This window comes from Anopheles merus, unplaced genomic scaffold, assembly GCF_017562075.2.
Source record: "Anopheles merus strain MAF unplaced genomic scaffold, AmerM5.1 LNR4000928, whole genome shotgun sequence".
Taxonomy (NCBI): domain Eukaryota; kingdom Metazoa; phylum Arthropoda; class Insecta; order Diptera; family Culicidae; genus Anopheles; species Anopheles merus.
In genome coordinates, this window is record NW_024428508.1 from 1 (window position 1) to 5,155 (window position 5,155).

Below are 5,155 nucleotides of genomic sequence, written 5' to 3' on the forward strand. Positions count from 1 at the left end.
AGGTCTAAGCAGCACCATTAATCATCTTTGCAATCTTCAATAAATCTCTTTTCAGTCTGTTCCTATCCTATCCTTGCGCTCGATTCGTTCCGGCATTATGTGGAAGTCTGCTGGCACCGATCGTCTACTCGATCCTACGCCAGTTAAGCTCGGTCAAGGTGTCAGCATTCCTGGTGGACTCCTTATCATTCTAGGTACTGGAAACATTGCTAATCATATCATATGGTCCCGATTTCTCACAATGATCCTTTCCGTCCAGACAATGCCCTCCTGACTCACTCTCGCTTTATTCTGATGGAATCGATGCTGCTCTTCTTCGCGGCCCTTGGCATCCTTGACCGTGCTGAAATTCCTCCAAGCCGACCCATTCTCCGCCCGCTGGTGGACACTGGGCACGATCGCGTCCGCCTCACTAACTGCTGCGTTTGTGTGAAGTTTGTCGTCTTCTACAGCTACCTGCTGGCGATGTACATCATCGGACGACACGTCTGGATGGACTACCCGATCGTCGCCGATCGAACGCTTCCATCCTGCTGAAAGTGATCGCTAAATCCCTATCCCTGCTCATAGTGGCGTATCGCTCGCCGTGTACATCGCTGCTTCTATCTGCATTTCGCCACACACTGTACAAGGCAGGACCGCACGATAACGTCATGACTAGCGCTTTCCAGGCATCGCTGGAGGGTGGTTTAGCATCGATCACGAAGGGCAAACCGCTGCGCGTACAGCACGGCTCACAGATCACGCTCAAGCACACCACGACGGCGCGTCTGCTGTCTGCACTCGCACACGCACGTCTACCCGATCAAGTACAAGGATGGTCGCGGCTCGAGCCACCACAGCAGGTAACGTGCTACGGCTTTAAGGACGTCAACACTGTTGATCGTGAAGCGCCCGAACAAGGACAGCCTGATGGTAGACGACGAACCCGACTACATCGAGCACGGGTGTGTGATACAGCTGGTGCATGGTGTAACGAGTCGTGCGCTAAACTCGCACGACGTTGCCTCACCGATGTCTCCACTCTGCCGGGAAGTGTCGTGCTACATCATCGACTACCACTCTCGATGCCATCCAACCTGCTGTGGCGCGTAGAGCTACTCACGGCAAAGAGTCCAAGAGCAAGTGGCACGCCATCACCTCCCAGGTGCGGCTGGTACCCGTAACACCACCGCCGCCCAATACAACAACGGCGACCATCTCCCAACTGGGGCTACAATCATTCGAGGTGCGCGGCCGATCGGCGCAGCAGACGATCGACACGATCTGGAACGTGGAGGAGCACCGCTACACCAGCACAAAGACAAGAAGGACGTGCTGACAAACTGCTCGCCACCGAGATGATACGGACCGAGCCGACGAAGCTGCGGTCTGGAACAAGTTCTCCGAGCTGCAGCTGAAGAGTTGCTGCACGCGGACAAGCTGGAGAGCCACATGTACTCGTCCGAGCCGCACGAGTGGCCCCTGATGGATAAGGGCATTGCTTACTGATCGATGGCGACTCGAAACGCGCAGGTCCATCTGCTCGGCAACCTTGTCATCTGGTACTCGGCTACGATGGCGATCGTGCTGTACGTGCGTTCTTGGTGTTTTATATCTGATTCGTATGCGTGAGATATACGACCTGGAACCGGTTGAGTGGGATCGATTCCGCCTGGGTGGTGAGATTTTTCCTTGCAGGGTACCTCATTCACTATCTGCCGTACTTCTTCATGGAGCGCACGCTCTTCCTGTACAACTATCTGCCGGCGCTGCTGTTTAAGGTGATGTTGCTCTGCTTTGTCGTCGATCACTGTCAGCTTGCGCTGAGGAAGTTTGTGAAGCAGTCGGCATTGTGATCGGTATCTTCCGGGCAATCGTTGTAGCCTGGTTTGCCGTGTGCTGTACTTCTTCTTCCAGCGTATAGTGTGCTGAGCTATGGCTACTACCCGCTCTTTCGGCAGACGATGTATTGAGTTGCGTCTGAAGGATACATGGGAATTTGATCGTCCACAAGCCTTAGGCTCTGTGTTAACACGTTATAGTACTAATAATACTCCATTTTCCTTTCGTTGCGAAAAATATATTGTTTACCCTAGCCGTCTTTTTAACGAACGTCTATTTGTCTATGTTAACGCCCCCACTAAATCACAACAATTTTTGTAGGGAATTTTTGGGGAGGAAGATTGGAAGTGGCCAACTCCGTTGCTCAATAGAAGATCTACCTGTGTATGTTTGTCTGTGAGTGTTTTGATTTCGTCTGCTGTCTTTTCTGTTTCACTCTCATTGTGTAGCGGATGTGTAACCCTAACCCATTTAGGAATAGACTGAAATTTGGGAGCAGGAGCTACTCCCCGCTGCTCAAATAGAAACAGAAGTACCCCAATGGGAACAAAGAACCGCACGGGAAACCAACGGAAGCGGGGGTGGAAGTTACGCGATCTTCAAGGTGAAGTGTATGAAACGAACCAAAGAATCGTTGACACTGTGGCCGAAGAATGCTTCAAAAACGGTCACTTGACTTTCCGGTATTGATGTGGGGTCGGATTTGCTACTGACACTGATGGAGCTGATAAAAAAAGCCCCCAAAAACATTACCCTCTGACTTCAGACCAGTGTATGCGCCCTCATCCACCGGAGGTTTGTTTGTGTTGGCATGAGTCTCTAGTGGCTGTGTTGATCGTTGGTGGCTTAACACTTACCCACCAGGGGTGCGGTGGTCGTAGTGAGATTCAGCCCATCGTTGGCCAAGTAAGTTGTCGAAGATCAGTTTACCGGCAAATGGCGCTGAGTGCTCGGCATGATTCGGAGAGGCCTAGAGCCGCTTTCGTGCTGCATCTTCATGCTTCTAGCGTGATTGGTACTAATCAACCGCCGTCACGTGATTCTTCGTACGCCCTCGCCAAAAAAAATCATACCCATGAGGTATGATACTGCCCAATTGTTACTGATCTTCAGGGAGGATTGTTTAGGCGGCACAAAGTCCATTCGATGGAGCAGGAACAGCACAAACGACGAGGAAGCAAAAAGCGCATTTCTACCATTCCGTCAAAACAAAAAAAGTCCAATGTAAATAACTTAACTCTTGGGAATTTTGAATGGAGTAAGGTGCGTGTTCAAAGATGACTCAAAGAACAATAAAAGCACCGTTCGCTGGCACAGAACTTTCATTCGTTTGCGAACGGTACTCGCAAGAGGATCCTACCTCGAACTGGTACTGAGAGATGGGTGATTAAGTGTCCTGCAGGAAGTGCTAACCAGTGACAAGAGGATGAGCTGTGTGCAAGAGTTTTATCGCGCGACGCTACCATCCTGATCACCGGTGGCACCGGGTTCATTTGGCAAAGTGTTGCTGGAGAAGTTGTTACGGCTGTTTTCGGGGTGAAGACAGTGTTTCTGCTTGTCAGGGAAAGTGCAACAAAACGGTCGAAGCGATTGGATGAGATGTTCGAAGATGTGGTTAGTGTAGTGTTATGTAGTACGCGCTGTGGAGCTGTGATTTCAACTTTGATCTTTTAATCGTTCGCCAGATATTCGACGCAATCAAATCTTCCCCACACAACGGGAAGCCTCTGTTCGCGAAAGTGATCCCGATCGAGGTAAACTTTCAATCGGATCAGGTGATCTCTTCGTCCGATCACCAGCGTTTGCTGGCGGCCCGTGGAGGTTAGTGGTGTGATCGTGCAATCTTCTAGAATTGCTAACTTTTTTCTCTACCACTGCACCCTATTTCTTCACAGATTGTGTTTAATGTGATGGCATCGGGTAAAGTTCAACGAAGACATCGAAACGGCTCTCGACACGAATGTGCTGTCGTCGCGCCAAGTTGTTCCTGCTAGCTCAGCAGCTTCCCACATCCGCTCGATCGTACACGTGTCGACATTCTACTCCAACTGTCACCGAACGCACATCGAGAACGCATCTACGAGGAGCTACCGTTCGGTGGGTTTTGAAAACATTCTCGCCCTCTTTCGCCATCTAACGCCGAAGGAAAAAGATCAGCTGAAACCGATCATCCTTGGTCCGATGCCCACAGCTACACGTTCAGCAAGCGCTGTGCGGAGGTGATGATACAGCAGCAGTTCAGTTCAGTGCTTACCGATCGCCATCTTCCGGCCACCGACGTTTCTTTCCGCGTACAGTGAACCAACGCCCGGGTGGGTAAACAACTTTAATGGACCGGCGGGTATGGTAGTACCCGTTATACGTGGCCAAGTGTACTGGTGCTACGGTGCGGATGATGCTGCACGTGCACATGGTTCCGGTGGACTACTGTGTCAATGCGCTGCTGGCTGTTGGATGGGAAATGCAGCGGTAAGACCGGGTGGCAATTGTATACGCAGAATTGGACGTTGATTGATGCTGGTTTTCTAGGAAGCGGATGCAGGAGCCTACCATGAGCAAGGTAGTGCCAGTGTACAACTATGCGTTTCGGAATAATGTAGTCCGCAATCGAGATATTGGAGCGTTGCTTGCGCTTGGAAATTGATTCCACCTTGGGCAGGATATTTGGGTGAGTGACTAAACCGCTCTCTACCAAGTTCCTTCCCACTTTTATGTCATTGAGTCGATTTTTTGCAATCTCTGAATTTGTAGACGTTACACCAACCATCCACGTGAATCATCCCTCTTCATGAGAGACAGCTGTATAAATTGGCTGCTACTTCAGGCCTACGTTTTCGGACACCTTCAACAAGCTAAGAGGCAAAAGGCAAAGTAATAACGAACAGCTCCTCTTGTCCTTCTTCTTCTTTAAAAGTAATCCTCTATTCTGCTTCAATTTCAGAAACTACGATCTTATCAAACGAGTGGTAGCGCTGGAAGATTCTACCAGCTACTTCCGCTGCAACTCGTGGACTACGGAGAATGACACATCCGCCAGCTGTGGATCGACTGTCGGAGGACGAAAAGCGACTTCTACCCTTCGACGTGGAAATGCTCGATTGGAAGTATTACTTTCGACATTTTGTGAAAGGTGTTGCCGATGCACTGAACCGACATTGCCTAGCAAGACAGCGTGCTTGCAGTCCAAAGCCTTGCTGCTGAGGAAAATGCTACCAACAGCATTAACAGTGGAGCTCTACTTTATTACCTTTTGAATTAAGCATTTTAAAGCATTCCACAGGACGCTACACAAGATTTTGTTACCTTCACCCCCGGAAGCACATTATCAAAG

The 5,155-nt window shown here is 50.1% G+C and overlaps 1 pseudogene; it reads left to right on the forward strand.

The window, feature by feature from the left end:
* Positions 1-55: 55 nt before the first annotated feature.
* LOC121603215 lies at positions 56-2,002 on the forward strand (annotated as a pseudogene).
* The last annotated feature ends 3,153 nt before the right edge of the window (positions 2,003-5,155 follow it).